The sequence below is a fragment of the Saimiri boliviensis genome, chromosome 12 (assembly GCF_048565385.1).
Source record: "Saimiri boliviensis isolate mSaiBol1 chromosome 12, mSaiBol1.pri, whole genome shotgun sequence".
In the NCBI taxonomy this organism is placed as follows: Eukaryota; Metazoa; Chordata; class Mammalia; order Primates; family Cebidae; genus Saimiri; species Saimiri boliviensis.
The window spans coordinates 31,431,549-31,457,309 of record NC_133460.1 but is presented as its reverse complement, the minus strand read 5'-3'; positions in this window follow the sequence as shown (position 1 = coordinate 31,457,309).

Here is a 25,761-nt window from a genome sequence, read left to right as displayed (position 1 = left end):
GCAGCCTGGGTAACATAGGGACACCCCATCTCTACAATTTTTTTCTTTTGATTATCCAGGCATGGTGGTATATATCTATAGTCCTAGCTATTCAGGAGGCTGAGGCAGGAGGATTGCTTGAGCTTAGGAGTTTGAGACTGCAGTGAGACATGATTGCACCACTGCACTCTAGCCTGGGCAAAAGAGCAAGATCCTATCTCTAAAAACAAAAAATCTTAAAAGCACATGAGACCCAAATGTCCATCAGCTGATAAACATGTTTTTATTTTTATTTTTTATTTTACTTTTTGAGATGAGGTCTCACTTTTTCACCCAGGCTGGAGTTGCGGTGGTGAGATCTTGGCTCACTGCAGCCTCTATACCCTGAGTTAAAAACGATCCTTCTGCCATGGCCTTCCAAATACTATGATTACAGCCGTGAGCCACTGAACCAGGCCCTAGATTTTTCAAATGTGACATATCCATGCAGCGAAAACTTAATTCTGCAATAAAACATGCATGCTATCACATGCATGATCCTGAAAAATGTTATACTATGTGCAGTCACAAAAGACCACATTCTATTTATGTGAAATGACTTGAATATGAAGGTCTATAGATTAAGGATTGCCTAGGTCTGGGGAGGATGGAGGGATTGAGCAGTGATAGCTAAAGGGTATGAATTTCTGAGTTGGTGAAAGTGATCTAAAATTGATTATGGTGATGGTTGTACAACTCTGTGAATATCTCAAAACCACTGGATTGCACACTTTAAATGGAAAGATTGTAAGGTATATGAATTATATCTCAATTTTTCTTTTTTTTCCTTTCCTTTTTTTTTTTTGAGACAGAGTTTTGCTCTTGTTACCCAGGCTGGAGTGCAATGGCGCGATCTCGGCTCACTGCAACCTCCACCTCCTGGGTTCAGGCAATTCTCCTGCCTGATCCTCCTGAGTAGCTGGGATTATAGGCACGCACCACCATGCCCAGCTAATTTTTTGTATTTTTAGTAGAGACGGGGTTTCACCATGTTGACCAGGATTGGCTTGATCTCTTGACCTCGTGATCCACCCGCCTCGGCCTCCCAAAGTGCTGGGATTACAGGCTTGAGCCACCGCGCCCGGCCATATCTCAATTTTTCAGGAGCTATGAGAGCTGTTTACATGCTACTTTACCAGCAACTAACATTTAAGTTCAATATGATGACCAAAGTAGCAGCAGGGGAAGGCTTCGGAGCTTCTGTTTGAAAAGCACTGTTACTATAATACGGATTTACTTATGCCTAATATAAGATGTCCAGAGAGTTACGTACTCTAGCATGAACTCTTGAAAGTATCTGCATTTTGGTGAGGTTTTTATTTTTCCTTTGAGACAGGGTCTTGCTCTGTCGCCCAGGCTGGACTGCAGTGGTGCAATCACTGCTCACTGCAGCCTCAACCTCCTGGGCTCAAATGATCCTCCCACCACAGCCTCCCCAGTAGCTGGGACCACAGGTGCTTCCCACCCAGTACAAACACTGCCTGGGTAGTGTTTGTATTTTTTTGGAGAGACAGGGTTTCACCGTGTTCCCAGGCGGGTCTCAAACTCCTGACCTCAAGCAGTCCTCCTACTTTGGCCTCCCAAAGTGCTGGGATTACAGTGGTGAGCCATCATGCCCACCCAGAGAATTTTTTAAAGTACCAATGCATGGGTTTCACTCCCAGCCGTTCTCAATGAGTTGGTCTGGAATGGGCCCTGGCATCAGAGGTCTTTAAACTTCCCAGATGATTCTATTTTTAGTTTTATTTTTTAAAAGTCAGTCAAATTTAGCTGTGCGGATGATACCAGTGGGACACCAAAGCTGACCTCTATTGCTGCAGACAGATTCACACAACTTGGAGCCACATTGATTTTTGTTGTTGTTTTGATTTTGAGGACCGAGACCCTGTCTCAAAAACAAAACAACGACAAAAATCAGGGTCTCGGTCTGCAGCCCAGCCTGGATTGCAATGGCGCCATCGAGGCTCACTGCAAACTCTGCCTCTCAGGTTAAAGTGATTCTCCTGTCTCAGCCTCCTGAGTAGCTGGGATTACAAGTGTGCACCACCATGCGTGGCTAATTTTTGTATTTTTAGTAGAGGTGGTGTATCACAATGTTGGCCAGGCTGGTCTTAAATTCCTGACCTCAGGCAATCCACCCCCTTTGGCCTCCCAAAGTGCTGAGATTACAGGTGTGAGCCACTGGGCACAGCTTATTGATTAAATTAAGAAAAAAAAAAAAAAGAATTTATGGTGTAAAAATGGTAACCTTGAGAATCCAGGCTACTCTCATTATCTAATGAAGATAGTACCTATGACTTTTAAAGGTTCCTCAGAGAAGTGTGATACTTTTCTTGTAGGTATCTAGCTGATTTCTTGAAGGTGGTTCTGTCCTAAGGTAATACCAGGTACGTGAAAATGGAATTAAAAACTAAATATGGCCTGGCATGGTGGCTCACACCTGTAATCCCAGCTACTTAGGGAGGTGGGAGGTGGGCAGATCATGAGGTCAGGAGATTGGGACCATCCTGGCTAACATGGTGAAATCCTGTCTCTACTAAGAATACAAAAAAATTAGCTAGGCATGGTGACATGTGCCAGTAATTCCCAGCTACTCAGGAGGCTGAGGTAGGAGTATCTCTTGAACCCGGGAGTGGAGGTTGCAGTTATCTGAGATCCCGCCACTGCACTCCAGCCTGGGAAACAGAGTGAGACACCATCTCAAAAAAAATAAATAAATAAAAGGACCAGGCATGGTGGCTCTTGCCTGTAATCCCAGCACCTCAGGAGACCGAGACCAGTGGATCACCTGAGGTCAAGTGTTTGAGACCAGCCTGACCAACATGGAGAAACCCTGTCTCTACTAAAAATACAAAAATTAGCTGGGTGTGGTGGTGAACGCCTGTAATCCCAGCTACACAGGAGGCTGAAGCAAGAGAATCGCTTGAATCCAGGAGGCGGAGGTTGCAGTGAGCCGAGATCTCACCATTCCACCCCAGCCTGGGTTACAACAGCAATAAGAGCGAAACTCTGTCTCAATAAATAAGTAAAAATAAAAATAAAATAGGCCAGGTGTGGTGGCTCATGCCTGTAATCTCAGCATTTTGGGAGGCTGTGGGCAGATCAGGAGATCAGGAGTTCAAGACCAGCCTCGCCAACATGGAGAAACCCCATCTCTACTAAAAATACAAAAAATTAGCTGGGCGTGGTGGTGCATGCCTGTAATCCCAGGTACTTGGGAGGCTGAGGTAGGAGAATCGCTTGAACCCAGGAAGTGGAGGTTGCGGTGAGCTGAGATCATGCTAGCCTGGGCAACAAGAGTGAAACTCCATCTCAAAAAAAAAAAAAAAAGAAAGAAAAGAAAGAGAGGCTGGACGAGGTGGCTCACACCTGTAATCCCAATCCCAACACTTTAGGTAAGGAGTTGGAGACCAGTCTGGTCAACATGGTAAAACCCTCGGCTCTACTAAAATTACAAAATTAGGTGAACCTGGTGGCACGCACCTGTAATTCCAGCTACTCAGGAGGCTAAGGCTGGAGAATTGCTTGAAGTGAGCCAAGATTGCACTACTACACTTCAGACTGGGTAACAGAGTGAGACCCTGTCTCAAAAAACAAAAAACAAAAAACACTTTTTTTTTAGCTTTAAGTATCCTTGCTTACAAAAGTATGGTCTAAAGACCAGCAGCACTGGAATCACTAGGGAGCTTGTTAGAAATACTGAATCATGGCCGGGCGTGGTGGCTGGCGCCTGTAATCCCAGCACTTTGGGAGGCCAAGGCAGGCAGATCACCTGTGGTCAGGAGTTCGAGACTATCCTGGCCAATATGGCGAAACCTCGTCTCTACTAAAAATAGAAAAAGTAGCTGGGCGTGGTGGTAGATCTCTGTAATGCCAGCTACTTGGGAGGCTGACACAGGAGAATCCCTTGAACCTGGGAGGGAGGTTGCAGTGAGCCGAGATCAAGTGAAACTCCGCTTTAGAAAAAGAAATACTGAATCACAGACTGAATTAGAATCCGCTGCATCTTAACAAGATTCCCCCAGGTGATTTTTGTGAATGTGAAAGTTTGAGGAACACTGCTGGTCTAGCTGGCCTTTGAAACCTTATTGTTTTATTCTTTTTCTTTTTGTTTGTTTGTTTTGTGAGACAGAGCCTCACTGTGTCACCCAGGTTAAAGTGCAGTGGTGCGATCTTGGCTCACTGAAACCTCCACCTGCAGGGTTCAAGTGATTCTCCTGCCTCAGCCTCACAAGTAGCTGGGACCACACGCACCCGCCACGAGGCCTGGCTAAATTTTGTATTTTAAGTAGAGAAGGGCTTTCACCATGTTGGCCAGACTGGTCTCAAACATCTAATCTCAGGTGATTCATCCGCCTCAGTCTCCCAAAATGCTGGGATTATAGGCATGAGCCACCACACCCGGCCTGAAGCTTTATTTGGAACCCTCTTTTCCCTACCTATCTTCCTTACCCCACACTGGCAACAGTGCACTGTAGTTTCTTGTGATTTCAGGAAGAAAATTAAAAGAAGGCCGGGCATGGTGGGTCAGGCCTGTAATTCCCAACTAACTTTTTATTTTATTTTTTGTACAGACGGATTCTCCCTTTGTTGCCCAGGCTAGTCTCAATTCCAGTGTAATTCCAACACTTTGGGAATCTGAAGTGGGCAGATCACCTGAAGTCAGGAGTTCAAGACCAGCCTGGCTAGCGTGGCAAAAACCCATTTCTTCTAAAAATACCAAAAACTTAGCCGGACTTGGTGGCACACGCCTGTAATTCCAGCTACGTGAGGGCTAAGGCAGGAGAATCTCTTGAACCCAGGAGGCAGAGGTTGCAGTGAGCCGAGATCACCATTGCACTCCAACCTGGGCAACAGAGTAAAACTCTGTCTTAAAAAAAAAAAAAAAAAGGCAACAAAAAAACTTCTTGAATGAGGCCCATAAACATATTCTTAGGCTGCTAGGATCCTGAATCTTACTATTCTAGCAACTCTTACAACTCAGGAAATACCCTCTGCAGCCCTTGTTTCTAATAGCTGTTGTATTTTTGCACTGTGAATTCTTGTTTTTTTTTTTTTCTTTTTTTAATGACTTTTTTTTTTTTTTTTTAGTAAAGACGGGGTTTCACCATGTTGGTCAGGTCGGTCTTGAACTCCCGACCTCAGATGATCCGCCCACCTTGGCCTCCAAAGTGCTTGGATTACAGGCGTGAGCCACCATGCCCTGCCTGTAATGTGAATTCAATGCAAAGATTATAGGGCAACAACAGAGAGAGAAATTTGACAGATTCTGTGATGATTAGTGAGGTTAAATATTTGGGTTTACCTGTTGGCCATTTGTATGTCTTCCGTTGGAAAATATCTGTTGAGATCTTTTGCCCATTATTTTGTGTGTGGGGGTGGGGGGGGCAATGCTGTCGTTTATTGCACGGAATGGGGTGTGGGGGTTAGTGGGGCCGTGGGGGCCACGGTGGGGGCATTGCTGCCTCGGTTGGTCAGTCCATTCATCAGGGCAGTGGGATCCCAGCCTCGCCTCGTGCCCTGTGCAGCCAGATCTGCCCACCCCGGGTGCCAGTGCTGGAGGGAGCCGGGGTGCTGCTCCCGGAGGTCACCATGGGTCGCACGTGGACGGGGGCTGGGCCGGTAATTGCCTGAGTGCGATGGGGGCAGCTGGGAGCGGCGGGCCAAGTTTTGCTCTTAGAAAACCGTTCTCACCGGACGGCGGGCCACCTAGAGGGCGGGGGTTGGACGCGGCTCCACAGCCAGCCCCTCTCGGCCACTGGGCAGTCTAGTCCCTGTTTTACAGCTGGGGGAACTGAGGCACCGAGGTGAAGAGAGCCCCCTCCCACCTGAGGCCGCCTCTGGGCCAGGGGCGATGGGTATCCGGGCGATGGACGGGACGGCCGGCGCTCGGAGGGGGCTGCCCCGCTGGCCCAGCGGTTCGGTCCGACTGTGGCTACCTACTTCTTGTCTATGGCAGCCGGGTGGGCTGGGCAGTGCGATGTCATGGCTTTGGTCCGGATGACGGCCCGGCTCTCGGCCCCACTGGGCCCGCAGGGCAGTTGGCCAGGGTCACTCATTGGACGAGAGGCGCGAGCTCGGGGAATCCTGGGGGTCCAGGCCTCTGGTGGCACCCGGCGAGGCTGAGTCCAGGCGGCCCGGGCAGCGGGCATGGGTCCCGACGCCCTGTGGCTTTTGCCCATTTTTTAACGGGATTATTTTGGATTTTTGTTTCTGAGTTTTGTTTTGTTTTTGAGACAGAATCTCACCCTGTCACCCAAGTTGGAGGGCAGTGGCTTGATCATAGCTCACTGCTGCCTTGAACTGCTGGGCTCGTGATCCTCTGATTTCAGCCTCCTGAGTAGCTTGGATGTAGGTGGGCACCATCATACCCGACTCACTTTTTATTTTTCGTGGAGTCGGATTCTCCTTCTGTTGCCCAGGCTAGTCTCAAAAATCCTGGCCTCAAGCAATCCTCCTGCCTTGGCTGTCATCTCAAAGTGCTGGGATTACAGGTGTGTACCATTACCTATAGAGAGATTTCTAAAGAAAGGGAATATTTCTAACTGAGAAAGCTTAACAAATTTATTTTTTATTTTTATTTTTTATGGTTTTGAGACAGTCTTGTTCTGTCGCCCAGGCTAGAGTGCAGTGTTGCAATATCGGCTCACTGCAACCTCCATCTCCCAGGTTCAAGCAATTCTCCTGCCTCAGCTTCCTGAGTAGCTGGGATTACAGGTGTGTGCTACCATACCCAGCTAAATTTTTGTTTGTGTTTTTAATAGAGACATGGTTTCGCCGTAATGGCCAGGCTGGTCTCAGACTCTAGACCTCAGGTGATCTGCCCACTTTGGCCTTCCAAAGAATTTTTTTCTTAGAATAAGTGGTTAATAAACTATGACATGAGGCCAGGTGCAGTGGCTCTCGTCTCTAATCCCCACACTTTGGGAGACTGAGGCAGATGGATCACTTGAGCAGAGGAGTTCAAGACCAGCCTGGCCAACATGGCAATACCCCGTCTCTACTAAAAATACAAAAATTAACTGGGCGTGGTGGTGGTCTCCTGTAATCCCAGCTACCTGGGAGGCTGAGACAGCAGAATCGCTTGAACCCAGAAGGTGGAGGTTGCAGTGAGCTGAGATTGTGCCATTGCACTCCAGCCTGGTTAACAGAGTGAGACTAAGTCTCAAAAAAAAAAAAATGCTTTTGATGATCTTCTTGCAGTAAATTGTGCACATATAAAATTATTTCCTTAGAATAAATTTCTAGTAGTAGAGTTAGTAGATCGAGAGTTGAATATTCCTCAAATAGTTGAGGCTTTATGTATACATTTCCAAATTATTATCCAGAAAGGTTATGTAACTGTATATTCTCCTAATTTCAGTGTATGAGACTGGTTTACAGTTCCTCTCGTCCTTGCCAGTGTATTCTTATAAACAAAACAAAACTTTGCTTATTTAGTATGTAAAAAGTGGTATTGTGGTCATTTTTAAGTGATAAATGAAAACAAAATATGTGAACTTTTGTTCTTAAAGATATTACCTTTCTGATTTTAAATGAATATATATAATAATATACATAGAATTAAATTTTGCTGGATATGTCTAAAATAACTTAAGCTGTGATTTCATAATTGGCCACCAGTGTAACAGAGAGTTTTAAGTGTCCTTAACCTGTAGTCTTTTTCAAGAGATCTTTGACTATTGTTTTGTGTGGTGTGTCTATATGAATTTTTCTGGGAGCTCCATAGCACTTAATTGCTTTATGACCCCTACCTACCCCTAAAAAAGTAAACAATAACTGCTTTGAAAGTAGCATATGTCAACATATCAGCTGTCAAGTGGTTTGTGTTTTTGAGTATAAGCCTAGACAAATTTTAATTAAAATTAACCCTCAAAATCTTCTGGCATATAAATTGGTACTGTATGGGAATTTTTAAAAAAATCTTCTGGCATAGGTTTTTTTGTTTGTTTTAATATCATGTGAAAAAGATAGCATTAAATGTGAATTGTTTTGTGTCTTTTGAACAAGTTGATAGAAAAATATGACTTGCCGGGCGCGGTGGCTCAAGCCTGTAATCCCAGCATTTTGGGAGGCCGAGGCGGGTGGATCACGAGGTCGAGAGATCGAGACCATCCTGGTCAACATGGTGAAACCCCGTCTCTACTAAAAAAAAAAATACAAAAAACTAGCTGGGCGTGGTGGCGCGTGCCTGTAATCCCAGCTACTCAGGAAGCTGAGGCAGGAGAATTGCCTGAACCCAGGAGGCGGAGGTTGTGGTGAGCCGAGATCGCGCCATTGCACTCCAGCCTGGGTAACAAGAGCGAAACTCCGTCTCAAAAAAAAAAAAAAAGAAAAATATGACTTAAAAGTTTGCTCTAAAAAGTTGATTTCTTAAGGATATAAACCCAAAGAGTTAGTTCTTTCTTAAGCTTTTAAGGTCAAACTCCGGATTTTTTTTTTCTTTCTATTGAGGAGTTAAGGAAATTTCAGCAAATACTTTGAAGTAAGGAGCTTTTAGATAATGTGTTGTCACATTTACAACGTTAATAGAATTTTAAAAACATTTAAAACTGCATTTCTAAATTCAGTATATTCAGTTTCTATTTCAAGAACCTCTGTTCCCTGATTTAAAACCTTTTCAAGTACATTAATATCTTTTACAAATAGAACAAATTAGTCTTAATCTGTACAATTTTGGATTATCTTGGTTATTTCAATGCCTCAGATAACAGTAAGATTTCTACTTTAGGCCGGGCGCGGTGGCTCACGCCTGTAATCCCAGCACTTTGGGAGACCGAGGCGGGTGGATCACAAGGTCAAGAGATCGAGACCATCCTGGTCAACATGGTGAAACCCCGTCTCTACTAAAAATACAAAAAATTAGCTGGGCATGGTGGCGCGTGCCTATAATCCCAGCTACTTAGGAGGCTGAGGCAGGAGAATTGCCTGAACCCAGGAGGCGGAGGTTGCGGTGAGCCGAGATTGTGCCATTGCGCTCCAGCCTGGGTAACAAGAGCGAAACTCCATCTCAAAAAAAAAAAAAGAAATAACCTTAATTACTCTAAAGATGAGATGTAGAACATTGCCAGCACCCCCATTTAAATTCTCTTCCTTCTGTTACCCTTATTCTGACTTTTCTAATAATGATTTGTTTACCATTCTTAATGCTTTGACCGCTTATGAATGCATGCAATCTGCTTTGTCCTATTTTTGTATTCCATAGAAATGGAATTATACCCCATGTCTTCTTTTGTGACCTGTTGCTGTTGCTTAATTCCGTCTTTGAAGTTCATCTCTGTTAGTAGCTCTAGTTTATTCATTTCTTTGCTGTATCTTATTATATAGATATGCCACATTTAATTATCCATTTTTGTTCTTGGTAGACGTTTGGGTTGTTTTCAGCTCACGGCTTTTAAAAGCTATGAACATTTTTATTATGTCTCGTGATGAACATCTGCGGGTTTCTCTTAAGGTACATTCCAAGGAGTCGAATTTTTTAGTTATCAACTGTACAGTTTATGCATCTTAGATAAGCCAGTGTTTTCCAAAAAATGATTGAACATGTTTTTACTCTCAGAAGGAGTGTGTCAGAGTCCTTGTTCCTCTATAGCTTCACTAATACAGTCAGACTTTTATATTTTTACTCAGTGCATATAAATGATATTTCATTGTGAACTTAATTTACATTTTCCTGATTACTATGAGGCGGATTATTCTTTCTTATGTTTATTGGCCACCTGTGTTTCTCTTTTGAAAAATGCTTCTGCTAATTGCCCATTTTTTTCTATTGAGGTGTCTGTCTTTTTCCATACTGACTCTTAGGAATTTCACTAATCCTTAGGTTACGTGTGTTACAGATATCCTCTACTTTGTGGCTGTATTTTTTGCTTGCTTTATGGTGACTTCCAGTGAATCCTTTTAAATTTCTTAGCCATTTTATGGCACATGTTCTTGGCTTTTGTTTGTCTGATGATACCTTTATTCAGTTAATTTTTTTTTCACTGTTTAGGGTTTATCTGATGTTTTAGTTAGTATGGATATTCACTTAATTCTAGAATAATATTTTTGCTGGATATGGAATTCTATGTTGATAGTTATTTTTCCCTCACATCTTGAGGGAAATATTCCATTATTTTCTGCCTTGTTGCAAGTTCAGTTGTTGCTTATCTTAAAATAATCTGTTCTGTATTTTCTGGCTGATTTTTAGATATTTATCTTTATCTCAAGTTTTTTAATGTTTAGTTTATTATATGTTTATATATAAAATTATATATTTAGTTTTTTAATGTTTAGTCTATTATACTGGGTATGGAATTCTATGTTGATAGTTATTTTTCCCTCACATCTTGAGGCTATTTCATTATTTTCTGCCTTGTTGCAAGTTCAGTTGTTGCTTATCTTAAAATAATCTGTTCTGTATTTTCTGGTTGATTTTTAGATATTTATCTCAAGTTTTTTAATGTTTAGTTTATTATATCTACATGGGAATTTTTACTTGTTGTTGTCAAGTTTGAGATCTCTGTTGTGATTCTGGAAATTTCCCAGCTGTTATCTCTCAGCTGTTTTTTCTGCCCCATTTTTTCTCTCTTGTTCTTTTGGAACTCTAAATATATGTTAAATTCTTCCCACTGTGGTTTCTAGTTTTTTTAATCTTCTCTGTTTTCTTTCTCTTTGTCTCTCTCTGCTGCATTCTAGTTTCTTCCCCTGATTTTCTCAGCGACTGTTACTTTGGTTATATTATTATTCAGGTCTAGAATTTTCATTGGCTCTTTTTCAGATATACTTTTTATTGTGTTTAGTACTCTAGTTTGGCTTTTATTTCATTGAGTATGGCCCACACAGTTATTTTCATGTTTTGTATTTGATCTTTCTGGGAAAGTAAGATAATCGTGGGTCAGATTCTATTAGTAGTTGCTTTTTTCTGCTTGTTCATGGCATCTTGTTTGCTTATATACCCATATGTTTCACTATATGGTGGACATTGTATTTGGAAACTATTATAGAACTATTTTCAGGCCTAGGACAGTATCTTCTCCCATAGGATTTTCATTTGCTTCTGCCAGGTGTCTGGGGTGCTACTAGTTCAGAACACATTAATCCAAGTTCAGGTCTTGCATTTACCTGACCTACTCAGATGACCCAAAGTCAGCTAGCTCATGGGAAGGCTGGTTTTACAACTGGCTCACCTTTTGCTCTATGGGTATAGTTTTGTTCTTCTAGCCCCATGAGATCTCTGAAAGTGCAATTTAGTTTCATAGCTATTTATTCAGGTTGGACATTTCCTGCAAGCAGAAATAAAAGGTATCTCTGCTGGATGGCCTCACTGGGTTTCTTGTCTTCTGTAAGATTATTTTTTTCTTAGCCGGGCGCAGTGGCTCACGCCTGTAATCCCAGCACTTTGGGAGGCTGAGGCGGGTGGATCACGAGGTCAAAAGATCGAGACCATCCTGGTCAACATGGTAAAACCCCATCTCTACTAAAAATACAAAAAAATTAGCTGGGCATGGTGGGGCGTGCCTGTAATCCCAGCTACTCAGGAGGCTGAGGCAGGAGAATTGCCTGAACCCAGGAGGCGGAGGTTGCGGTGAGCCGAAACTGTGCCATTGCACTCCAGCCTGCGTCACAAGAGTGAAACTCCGTCTCAAAAAAAAAAAAAAGAGATTATTTTTTTCTTTCTGTCAGTAATCCTTCACTGTCATGCTAGTTCTTTGATGCCTGTATGACGTTTTTATTTTCATTAATCCAACATTTTAATAAATCATTATAAATTTTCTGAGATTGGGGATTTTGTATGTTTTGTTCACTTCTGTTATCCTAGACAAGTACTGGCATATAGCATGTACCCAGTAAAATATTTACTGAATGATTAAATGAATGAGGTTTTTTTTGAGACTGAGTCTTGCTCTATTATCACCCAGGATGGAGTGCAGTGGCACGATTTCGGCTCACTGCAACCTCCTGGGTTCAAGTGATTCTTGTGACTCAGCCTCCCAAGTAGCTGGGATTACAGGCACCCATCACCATGCTCAGCTAATTTTTGCATTTTTAGTAGATATGGGGTTTCACCCCGTTGGCCAAGCTGGTCTTGAACTGCTGACCTCAAGTGATCTGCCTGCCTTGGCCTCCCAAAGTGCTAGGGTTACAGACATGAGCCACTTTGCCTAGCCTGTGAATGAGCTATTTTAAAGCATTGCATTTTTTTCTTCCACATATATTTTAGAATTCGTCAAAATTTGGAATATCCTGAGATTTAGCTTAGAACTACACTGTAATTTGTGGAAAATGGGAAAATATAAGTCTTCCCTTTTAGGAACATGATATGTTTTTCCATTTATCTTTGTCTTTTACTTCCTATGGGAAAGTCCTATAGTTTTCGTTATAGAGAATTGCACATTTCTTTTAAAATTTATGTATCTTAGTTTTTGTTGCTAGTGAAAGTGGGGCTTTATACCAGAAGTTTCTAATTCAATATTGATACAAAGGAATTCATTCTGTGTATGTCAATTTTATTCATAGTCTCATCATGCTGAACTCATATTCTAATATTTTTTGTTAGTTCTCTTGAAATTTCTAAGTAGCCAGTCATCTCAAAATTATGATATTTATCACTTGCTTTCCAATTGTATTTCTTTGTGTGTGTGTGTGTGTTCTTATATTAAGGATCCCCAGTACAATATTAGCAATATATTAGCAGGCATTTCTCTCTTGCTTCAGATTATAACAGGGATACTGCTGTTATTATTGAATGTAATTTTGCTGAAAGTTTCTTGTAGACAGTTTATTGAGTTGAAAAGAATTTATTTGTTGTTGGATAAGAGTTTTTGCATGTTTTTATTTTAAATGAGGAATGAAATATCGATTTTCATGTTAACTTCTGTTGAGATTGCCATGTGATTTTTTTCTTTAATCTGCTGAATATTAATAAATGTATTAATAGGTTTTTAAACATTAAGTCATCCTTAAATGCCTTTTTTTAGTCATGATGTGTTGGTTAATATTATACATTTGATTTGTTTCTGCAAGTTGATCATCCCTAATCTGAAAATCCAAAATCCTCCAAAATCTTTGAGTCAGTCCTTGAGTGCTGACATAATGCCACAAATGGAAAATCCAAACCTGACCTCATGTGACAAGTCACAGTTCAAACAGTAAAAACTTTGCTTCATGCATACAATTATTTAAAATACTCTATAAAATGACCTTCAGGCTGTGTATAAGGTATACATGAAACAAATGCATTTACACTTGGATCACATCCCAATATATTATGTAAATGTAAGGATTATGTTTATAACCTAATGTTTTTTTAGGTTGTGAAATATTTGCACAATATTTACATATATCTAATATGTGCAAATATTTCAAAACCTAAAGACATCCAAAATCTGAAACACTTCTGTTCTTAAGATTTCAGGGGGCCGGGTGTGGTGGCTCAAGCCTGTAATCCCAGCACTTTGGGAGGCCGAGGCAGGTGGATCACGAGGTCAAGAGATTGAGACCATCCTGGTCAACATGGTGAAACCCCATCTCTACTAAAAATACAAAAAATTAGCTGGGCATGGTGGCTCGTGCCTATAATTCCAGCTACTCAGGAGGTTGAGGCAGGAGAATTGCTTGAACCCAGGAGGCGGAGGTTGCGGTGAGCCGAGATCGCGCCATTGCATTCCAGCCTGGGTAACAAGAGCGAAACTCCGTCTCAAAAAAAAAAAAAAAAAAGATTTCAGGGATACTCAATTCATATTTCATTGAGGAGTTTTTTACATCTATTTTTATTAGTAATTTTGGCCTTTACCTTTCTTCTACTTTACTTCTCTGGAATCTAAGTTGGGCTACTCTAAGAAAATGAGTTAGGAAGTTTAAATTTGTCTATGCTTTAAAAGGGTTTTCATATCATGAGCAATATTGCTTTCTTAAAGATTTGATGGAGCTCATCCATAAATTCATCTGAGTTTGTTACCTTTTGAGAGATCAATCTTTTGACTACTTTTACTGTGTTTTGTATAATCATAGATTGTTAGGGTGTTTTTCTTCTTTTTGAGCCAATTTTGATTATACTTTCCTAGAAAAGCATCTATTCTAGATTTTCCAAAATTTTAGAATAACTTCTAGATAATGTCCTCTTAAAAGTTATTTAATCTCTGTAACTGTCATTTCCTCATTTACTGATGTTTTCTTCTCTTTTTCCTTAATTAAACTTCCTGAAGGTTTTATCTGCGGCATTTGTTTTTAAGTCTCTACAGGAACCTACTCTTGGTATTTTATTTATTAACTCATTAGTTTCTTAGTATTCATTTTGTTTACAGAGGGTAAACAAAATTCATTTTGTTTACAGAGGGTAAACAAAATTCATTTTGTTTACAGAGGGTAAACAAAATTCATTTTGTTTACAGGGGGTCTGGTGGTAGCACCCAATCTACAGGGTCCAGAGTCAGGGTGAAAGTAGTCAGGAACTAGCAGCTGTCACAGTACAGGCGCATGGCCAGGCCAATGAGTAATGTGGCCAGGAAGAAGGCAGCTGTGAGTAGCTGGGATTACAGGCATGTGCCACCACATCCAGCTAATTTTGTGTTTTTAGTAGAGGTGGGGTTTCTCCATATTGGTCAGGCTGGTCTTGAACTCCCAACCTCAGGTGATCCGCCCACCTAAGCCTCCCAAAGTGCTGGGATTACAAGTGTAAACCACCACACCCAGCCCCAGCCTGCTTTTTTATTTTGTTTTGTTTTTAGAGGCAGGGTCTTACTCTGTCACCCAGGCTGCAGTGCAGTGGTGTGATCATGGCTCACTGCAGCCCTGAACTCCTAGGCCCAAGCAATCCTTTCACCTCAGCCTCCTGAGGAGCTAGGATTACAGGGCACGCTGCCACACCTAGCTTTTTTTTTTTTTTATTTCTTAGTGAAGGCGGGGTTGCCCAGGCCCACTCCGTTGCCCAGGCTGGTCCTGAACTCCTGGCCTCCAGTGATCCTCCTGCCTTGGCCTCCCAAAGTGCTAGGATTATAGGCATGAGCCACTGTGCCCGGCCTAGCCTGCTATTTCTGTGTACAACACAGTAACGTGAAAATTTAAAAGGTCGGCTGGGCATGGTGGCTCATGCCCGTAATCCCAGGACTTTGGGAGGCCAAGGTGGGTGGATCACCTGAGGTCAGGAGTTCATATCAGCCTGGCCAATGTGATAAAACCCTGTCTCTACTACAAATACAAAAATTAGCTGGGCATGGTGGCACGCACTTGTAATCCCAGCCACTCAGGAGGCTGAGGCAGGAGAATTGCTTGAACCCAGAAGGTGGAGGTTGCAGTGAGCTGAGATCGCGCCATTGCACTCCAGCCTAAGTAACAGGGTGAGACTCCATCTCAAAAAAGAAAAGAAAATTAAATGAGTCTAAAGGTGATTTTTTTCTTCTCTTTCCCAGTTTTTCTTACCTTCTCTCTTCTTTGCTTTTAATATTGATACTACTATTCCTACGGGCTCATACTCTAAGTAACCTCTACCTCTTAATCTCTCCTGGGTTAGCATATATAATTTGTCACCACATTGACGATTTCTTCATAAGGTCCCTCGCTGTGCACACTTGAGTTCAGGCCTTAGCTCGTGTGTGGATCGCTGCAATCAGCCTCCTCCTTGTCCTTGACCGCAGCCCCTTTCTTTGTGAATTCATTATGCTTAAAGCCATTGAGTTTTCTAAAGCACTGCTTTTTTTTTTTTTTTTTTTTTTTGAGACGGAGTTTTCGCTCTTGTTGCCCAGGCTGGAGTGCAATGGCGCGATCTCGGCTCACCGCAACCTCCGCCTCCTGGGTTCAGGCAATTCTCCTGCCTCAGCCTCCTGAGTAGCTGGGATTACAGGCACCTGACACCATACCCAGCTAATTTTTAGTATTTTTAGTAGAGACGGGGTTTCACCATGTTGACCAGGATGGTCTCGATCTCTTGATCCACCTGCCTCGTGATCCACCTGCCTCGGCCTCCCAAAGTGCTGGGATTACAGGCTTGAGCCACCGCGCCCGGCCGTAAAGCACTGCTTTTAACCTGAGAATATGAGCAAGCACTTTTAAAGAGAATCAACATTTCAGTGTAAGACCTTTTAATTTTGAGGTGTTTTGAAGTAATCTGAGCAGTTTTAATACCTAAGCCGTACAAAATAGCGTAATTTCTGACAGAATTTTAGAGTCAGCCATTAACCTGTCTCCTACTCTCCCCCAACCTTCCCAGCTTGGACTTCCGCTTTTCACAACACAGCCTAAGTATTTGAGGCAAACTGGTTGCTATTTCCTGACCTCCGAACAGCGGCACATGGCTTTCCTCCTGCCATGCCTTGTGCATTCCAGCCGGCAGGCCAAGGTCTCCTGTAGCTTCTCGATCCTGCCGTGGAATCCAGGACACTTACAGGACAGCTTCTTTTACTGTTTCTGTTTTCCCTGACTGGTCTTCCTCTTTGAGCTTTTGAGGTTCTCTCTTTGGAGTCTTTTGTCGGCCTCTACCCTCCTGTCTGACTGTTTAATCAATGTCCGCAGCTTTGAGAACGACTTCTCTACAGCCGTCTGCCACGTCTTTCTCCTAAGCTCTCTGACTGCGTTCCCAGCTGCTGCAATGTCTTGGCAATGCAAACAGAGCATGCCCAAAGCTGAACTTCCTCCATTTCCCAAGCCAAACCAGATCCCCAAATCTGGACTCTTCTAGTTTTGTTAATAATACTGTGAAATCTCTCAGTTCAGTCTTCACACAGAAAATATAGTGGTCTTTTAAAATCACCTTTCTGCTTAAAATGGCTTCCCAGCAAAGTTAGGAATAAAACCCAAACTTTCAAATCTGATTGTGATATGATTTATAGTCAGCCACGTTAAAATCAGATTTATTATTTTAAAAGACAGAGACAGAGTTTTCACTTTGTTGCTAGGCTGGTCTTGAACTTCTGGGCTCAAGTGATCCTCCCACCTCAGCCTCCCATGTGGCTGAGACTACCGACACATGCCACAGGTCCCAGCCCAGGACCATGTCTTATATCTTATCATCTGTATAAAGTGTAGTAAATGCCTGGTTGATACGAAAGTAGGAGATTTTAACACTACCTTACTCTAACTATTAGATGTTATCAGCTTAAGGGCTGAACCTGAGCAGACTATGCTGCTAGAGATTACAGTGTTCCCAAGTGGAGGTAAAACGATAATGTGCAAAATTATCGAAAACTGATGTACTGAAGGCAGGTAAAGAAAAACCCGATAAAGAACTGGTCACAATGTCATCTGCAATCTGTTGTAATGTTAGCAATCCAGTTGGTTGTGGCCTTTCTTCATCTGTTCTTGAATAAGGCATTCCAAGTCTTCCTGAAAGGCCTGTAATCCACACAAATAAACAATGACCATGCGCATCTCACTTGCAGCAGAATGGCCCAAACGTAACTTGATCCAATACAACCAATATTCCCCCATCTCTCTTCTGAATAGCTTTTACCTCTACTATTTAAAAACAAATATAAAACACAAAATAATAAAATCAAAGCATTGGAAGCAGCAGCAAGAAGTTTGCTTTTGCGGGGGGACCATTAGGCATTTTTTTTTTTTTTTTTTTTGAGACAGAGTTTCACTCTTGTTACCCAGGCTGGAGTGCAATGGCGGCGCAATCTCGGCTCACCGCAATCTCCTCCACCTCCTGGGTTCAGGCAATTCTCCTGCCTCAGCCTCCTGAGTAGCTGGGATTACAGGCATGCGCCACCATGCCCAGCTAATTTTTTGTATTTTTAGTAGAGACGGGGTTTCACCATGTTGACCAGGATGGTCTCAATCTCTCGACCTCGTGATCCACCCGCCTCGGCCTCCCAAAGTGCTGGGATTACAGCGTGAGCCACCGTGCCCGGCCTAGGCATTCTTAATGTCAAAGAAAATGAGATATAATATTTACACTAGACAGGCACAGATAAGACTCCTCTTATTTTAATTTTTTAATTTTTTTTAGTGGTGCAACCAATTTTATTTAGGTTTTCTTTCTTTCTTTTCTTTCCTTCCTTCCCTCCCTCCCTCCCTCCCTCTTTCCCTCCCTCCCTCCCTCCCTCCTTCCTTCCTTCTTTCTTTCTTTCGAGACAGGGTCTCATTCTGTTGCCCAGGCTGGAGTGCAGTGACTCAATCCGGTCCCACTGCAACCTCTGCCTCCCAAGTTCAAGCGATTTTCCCACCCCAGCCTCCTGAATAGCTGGGACTACAGATGTGCACCGCCACACCTGGCTAATTTTTTTTAAATTGCATTTTAGGTTTTGGGGTGCATGTGAAGAACATGCAAGATTGTTGCATAGGTACACACATGGCAGCGAGATTTGCTCCCTTCCTCCCCTTCACCTATATCTGGCATTTCTCCCCATGCTGTCTCTCCCCAACTCCCCACCCACCACTGTTCCTCCCCCATTTCCCCCCAACAGACCCCAGTGTGGGATGCTCCCTTCCCTGTGTCCATGTGTTCTCATTGTTCAACACCTGCCTATGAATGAGAACATGCGGTGTTTGATTTTCTGTTCTTGTGTCAGTTTGCTGAGAATGATGGTTTCCAGGTTCATCCATGTCCCTACAAAGGACACGAACTCATCGTTTTTGTTGGCGCATAATATTCCATGGTGTATATGTGCCACATTTTCCCTGTCCAGTCTATCATCGATGGGCATTTGTGTTGGTTGCAGGTCTTTGCTATTGTAAACAGTGCTGCAGTGAACATTCGTATGCAAGTGTCCTTATAGTAGAACGATTTATAATCCTTTGGATATATACCCTTTAACGGGATTGCTGGATCAAATGGAATTTCTATTTCTATGTCCTTGAGGAATTGCCACACTGTTTTCCACAATGGTTGAACTAACTTACACTCCCACCAACAGTGTAAAAGTGTCCCTATTTCTCCACATCCTCTCCAGCATCTGTTGTCTCCAGATTTTTTAATGATCGCCATTCTAACTGGCGTGAGATGGTATCTCAATGTAGTTTTGATTTGCATTTCTCTGATGGCCAGTGATGATGAGCATTTTTCCATATGTTTGTTGGCCTCATGTATGTCTTCTTTTGTAAAGTATCTGTTCATATCCTTCGCCCACTTTTGAATGGGCTTGTTTGTTTTTTTCTTATAAATCTGTTTTAGTTCTTTGTGAATTCTGGATATCAGCCCTTTGTTAGATGGGTAGACTGCAAAAATTTTTTCCCATTCTGTTGGTTGCCGATTCACTCTAATGACTGTTTCTTTTGCCATGCAGAAGCTGTGGAGTTTGATTAGGTCCCGTTTGTCTATTTTGGCTTTTGTTGCCAATGCTTTTGGTGTTTTGGTCATAAGTCCTTGTCTATGCCTATGTCCTGAATGGTTTTGCCTAGATTTTCTTCTAGGGTTCTTATGGTGTTAGGTCTTATGTTTAAGTCTTTAATCCATCTGGAGTTAATTTTAGTATAAGGTGTCAGGAAGGGGTTCAGTTTCTGCTTTCTGCACATGGCTAGCCAGTTTTCCCAACACCGTTTATTAAACAGGGAATCCTTTGCCCATTGCTTGTTTTTGTCAAGTTTGTCAAAGATCAGATGGTTGTAGATATGTTGTATTGCCTCCGAGGCATCTGTTCTGTTCCATTGGTCTATATCTCTGTTTTGTTACCAGTACCATGCTGTTTTGATTACTGTAGCCTTGTAGTATAGTTTGAAGTCCAGTAGTGTGATGCCTCCCGCTCTGTTCTTTTTGCCTAGAATTGACTTGGCTATGTGGGCTCTCTTTTGGTTCCATATGAAGTTAAAGGTGTTTTTTTCCATTTCTATGAAGAAGGTCATTGGTAGCTTGATGGGGATAGCGTTGAATCTGTAAATTACTTTGGGCAGTATGGCCATTTTCACGATGTTGATTCTTCCTAACCATGAACATGGAATGTTTCTCCATCTGTTTGTATCCTCTCTTATTTCGTTGAGCTGTGGCTTGTAGTTTCCTTAAAGAGGTCCTTTACGTTCCTTGTTAGTTGTATTCCTAGGTATTTTATTCTCTTTGTAGCAATTGTGAATGGCAGTTCGTTCTTGATTTGGCTCTCTTTAAGTCTGTTATTGGTGTATAGGAATGCTTGTGATTTTTGCACATTGATTTTGTATCCTGAGACTTTGCTGAAGTTGCTTATCAGTTTCAGGAGATTTTGGGCTGAGACAATGGGGTCTTCTAGATATACAATCATGTTGTCTGCAAATAGAGACAATTTGACTTCCTCCTTTCCTATTCGAATACCCTTTATTTCTTTTTCTTGCCTGGTTGCTGTGGCTAAGAGTCCTCTTGTTAATAGGCAACTCAAGCACCAAGAAACTGCTGCGTAAAAAGGTGACCCACTCCTTGCTTAGCTAGGACAGAGTCTCCATGTGAATGGGGCACAACTTTGAATAAAGAGTGACTCAATGGCAAAAGTTTTTACAAGACACACTAAATAATGGTTTCCATTTGATGATTTCCATGGCAATTCCTTAGCTCCATAAACTCTGAAAGCAAATTAATAAGAGTTGAGTTCTAATTACTCTTTTGCAACACTGTGATAAATGACAGTTTTTAAATGGGACTTTGGGTTCCATATTCTGGAGTTCTGCTGTATCTTTTTGGAGGTACAGTCAGGTGAGGTGCTGGGAGAAACAGTGTTTATATAGATCAAAATCCTGAACAGTAAGAGAACACATTCCAGTATCCTTCTAGTTACTAACATGGTTCATCATCTGAAACTTCTCCCAATCCTTCACATCACAAATAATTAGTTCTGACTTTCCATCACATCCAACAACACTTATTTATTAAGTTCATCATTTGTTCTCTTGGTCATGTCGACTTCATTTTCAAGATGAAGGCTCTTGCAATATAAATCACTTAGCCCTTGCTCTTCCATTTGGTATTAGTTAGATATGTAGCAGGATGCCCTGGCAGAAATTAGTTCCATTTTCCCCCCTTTGCCTAAGAAGAAGGTGGCAGAAAATTATTTTGGAATCACCACCTCCACAAAGGGTAGGTATGAATACCTGGGAGATAACTGAGAAAAGCTCCTTGAGAAGGGTGAATCTCTAGAGGCTCCATCTAAGTTCCCAGAGGTCTAGGGAACTTTTTTTTTTTTTTTTTTTGAGATAGAGTCTCGCTCTGTTGTCCAAGCTGGAGTGCAGTGGCACAATCTCAGCTCACTGCAACCGCCACCTCCTAGGTTCAAGTGATTCTCCTATCTCACCCTCCCAGGTAGCTGGGATTATAGGCATATGCCACCACACCTGGCTAATTTTTGTATTTTTAGTAGAGATGGGGTTTCACCATGTTGGTCAGGTTGGTCTCAAACTCCTGAATCTCAAGTGATCCTCCCCTCTGGGCTGCCCAAAGTGGTGGGATTACAGGCGTGAGCCACCATGCCTGGCCAGGAACTTTAAAAAATAAAATAAAATGATGGCATAGGAGCTTATGATGGTAAGGGGAAATGTGGTTCTAAGGGTATGAGGTGGTAGATGTAGGACCAGTCCTGACTCACTGTTCACAGCGCACTTAGAACAATAGTTGAGAGGTGTCCATGATGTGAACTGAAAGAGCTGGGTGCTAATAGCTGTGATCTTGGGTGCTCATCCATAGGCACCATGGAACATTCTGAGCTTAGCACAGGAAGATCCTTCCCTGATGCACTGTGGTGGCCTGCACAAACATCTGGGTAAACAGTGAGCCTGTAGCTCCTGTTGGACAGTTTAAGACTGGTTTTCAGGCCGGGCGCGGTGGCTCAAGCCTGTAATCCCAGCACTTTGGGAGGCCGAGGCGAGTGGATCATGAGGTCAAGAGATCGAGACCATCCTGGTCAACATGGTGAAACCCCGTCTCTACTAAAAATACTAAAAATTAGCTGGGCATGGTGGCGTGTGCCTGTAATCCCAGCTACTGAGGAGGCTGAGGCAGGAGAATTGCCTGAACCCAGGAGGCGGAGGTTGCGGTGAGCCGAGATCGCGCCATTGCACTCCAGCCTGGGCAACAAGAGCGAAACTCCGTCTCAAAAAAAAAAAAAAAAAAAAAAAAAAAAGACTGGTTTTCAACAGTCTAGCATGGGGCAGGGAAGTACAGGGACAGTGGTGGCTGAAGACTCTAGTGTGCCTCCCTTGTGCATATGCAGATGCATGGATACACACCCCACACCCATCTTGGATATGGAAGCCGTTGAGGAACCTGTTCCGTGTAAGTCACTAAAGTGCTTGGAAGAATTCAGAGAAAAGCAGAAATTCCAAGATGAAGATGATGTACTTTGTGCTAATAAGGCAAGTGGATATTTGAGTGATTAAGTTTTAAAAATACTAATTGTGACCACGTTTGAATCCTAAGTTCATGGGACAGTTTACACCAGTTAAATATGGCTTTTCCTTTTACAAATTCAAGGCTTATTAAGTGTAAATCATTCACACAATAAACATTCGAAACATCTAGTTCTATTGACTATATCTAGTTCGTTTAAATATGTGATTTAAATCAGAACAACTGTCCTGTAAAATATCTTCTACAAAGACATAATACATACACCAGAAAACTCCATTAGGCAGTTTTCTTGTTCACCCAAGACTCTGTGAAATAAGATGGCTGAGAGCTGTATACAAGATAGATGGAGGCCTCCATATAGATGAGTAACATGACTATTTTACCAGGCTTAAGGCTGAAAGGAAAAACATCTTCCAGACATCCTCATTTATCTTTATATAAAGTACAGAAGACTTCTGGACACATGGCAATGGGCCAGTCTGCTCTTCTGAAACTCTATGTTCCCTTCAAAATAAAAGTATTTAAACTTTTCTCAGTTCAAAGTAGTTATAACCAATATTCTTTGATTCATTTAAAAAAATTGATACCTACTATGTGTATCACTCATTACATATATTACAGTAGCTTTGAAAAGTGGGTATTATCGATTTTATTAAATGTCCTGCACCTGTGTCCTTCCAGGAAAAATTTAAGGCAGCCTCCATAGATTAATAGGCTACAAAAACAAATATAGGTAAGAAAAATAAATCTGAAGAGAAAATAGGCATAAAGAGGATAGGCAGAGCCAGGAATGAGGTGAGGATACAAAGTGAATGCCATGAAATTGTACGCATTTGCTGGAGACGGGACAAATTTCAGCTCAACTGGGTCAGCCAGCATGAGTGAAGGCAACCTGCTCAGTGTGCTGCTTTGCAATGGTTTTAAGATTAAAAATCAACCAGGTGCTCAAGATAATCACAACTGTTTATTAAACTGCTGAGAAATTTCTGCTGAGTGGGATGAGAAAGTTAAAAAAGAAAGGTTGAAAGCTTGTTCACCTTGTTCATTTACTACACACAGGTAGTAAATGCCAGAGGCAAGGAAACAGGTCTGATGCCCTCTTTACATTAGTGAAAATGCTTCCTTCATTTCCATATATCCCACAATATGTGAGTGCCATTCTAAACCTTTGGGATATCTATGGTGTCACAGAGGGATGTATAAGCCCTTCTGAAATCAAATTAAGAATAAGAGGAAAAATATGAATATCTCCTTTAAAGCTGACAAACAGCTTTTATGCAGTAGAGGTAAAGAAAACAGTTTTCAAAAGTGTATGGAATCCCCCCAGACTTTTTGACAATTGACAGTGCTTCAACCAATAAGAATCCTTCCAGTGCAAAAAAGGTTTAATATTGTGTCATGCACATTTATAACTCATTTGTACATGTCTCAAATGTTTCTGAAATATTGTTCAGAAAATTACCTGTCATAAAACAGTAAGTGTAAAAGTAAGATTAATATAAAAAATTTGCTAATATAATTACTATCAGCTGATTTTTAAAATTTATCAGTAAATTTATTGAGCTTCCATTAGAATATTAGAATAAAATTTTTATTTATCTTTGAGATGGATAGTTAATCATATTTTTACTAAAGTTCAATGTTAATAATCCTTTATAGTTAATCCATTTGCATCTCACCACATAGTCCTGTGATAGGCAGCGAATGACTTGCTCCAGTTTATAAAGCTAATAAGTAAATGGAATAAAGATTCAAATCTGGAACTTTCAACTGGGCACAGGATTTCCTAATTTTAATCGGAGTTGGATTGTATCTCTGAAACCAAATACAACTAATAAGGTAGCAGGCATGTTGTGATCTGAACTGTTGAATAAACCTCTTGGGCTAGATTAGAGCATTAGACTGCGATGGTAGATAAAGCAAAAAAATAGATACAGCAGCAGATTATGGTGATCCTGGAATCCCAGGCTAAGTACTTGCCCTCTTGTAGCTAAGAATTCATCAAAACATTATGAGAAAATTTATAAACAGGGTGGTGAGGCCACATACTGGGCTTCTTCAATCAGATCAGCCAACAGTTCCTTGGAGTCTCCACTAGAGAAGAGCTGGGTTAGAAGATCAAACCATATACACAAAACCATGGCGTAAAGGATATCTTCTTTCTCAGATACAGAAGAGCATAGAAGAGGAGGTAGTGGTAGTTGTCAAATTTTGTGAAGATGAATAAATTAGAATGCCATCAGGGTGACAGATTCAAGACCTTCAAAAACCAAAATACAGTCTAAGGAATTAAAATCTTCAAAGCAGTGCCACAAAAGCATAACGTACTTCAAATTAGCAATAAATATATAATTTCCAAAAAATAGTTGCCTACTACATGCTAGATGTTGTACTGCATGCTCTTATTTTATTTAATTGTCACAAGTGTGTGAGGCATTTTCACCATCTTACCAACAGGGAAACTGAAGCTCAAGTTACATGAGCTTGCTGATGTCACATCGCTAGTAAGTGACAGGCAGAGCAAAATTTGAACCCAGATCCAAAGCAAACACTTTTATAAAAAACCGTGAAAACAAAATAGGTAATGATGAGAAAATGAACTGACTCCTAACTTATGACAAAATGGCTTGGTACTCCAAAATTTCCACAGTCTTCTATGAAATTTTTTCGCTTTATCTGCCATTACCACCACCTGGTGCTTTAGTCTGGCCTGTGAGGTTCATGCAGCCTTCTCTGATTACAACTTGCACTTCTCTATCCCTGCTCGAGCTATTTCATCTAATAGAGGTATTGACTTCCATTGTTCTTCTTCCTGATGAAGTTTTATCCTTTATCCAACACATCATAAATGCTGCCTTCTCCTTGGAGTCTCCTAATCATCCAAGTTAGGAGGGATCTCTGTGTTTCTTCTCTTCTGCACCTCACTGTGAACATTTCCCTACACTATACTTAGGGTACTGATTATATGACTGATTGTTTAACTATTTTCCTACTCTACCGTATTATCTGATGACTGAAACGATGTCTTTCACATTTCTAGATTCTCCCTGAGTATGTAGTTCAGTGCTCAATTAATACTAAGAGTTTCTTTTCATTTTCCTAGAGATAAAGAAAGTGAAGAATCTGATCTCAATCCTGACTGAGTTAAGGTAGCAAAGATGCATTTCAAAGGTTATTAGTTAGAAAACAGTCTTAACAATTACTTGAATGAGAAATTCCTCCTGTGTAATTAGGCCTGCCCATAATCTACTAGGTAAGATTTATTTTCTTTAAATAAATTCCTCTTCATTGAATGTTATAAACTTTTAAAAAGTCAGTTAATTCTTCAACTCAAACAAAATCTTACTTGAAAACTTAATTTGCCCCCAGAACATTATAGTTGGAACAGCTCTTCAAACATAGGTCCAAGAAGTATGTTAAAAAAATCAGTAGGTGAAAAGCAAAATGTTTAAGTTAGAGAGAGGGTGCCTTAAAAGCGTTATCTGAATCTCACACCCTTTTATTTCATATACCTATCAATGCCG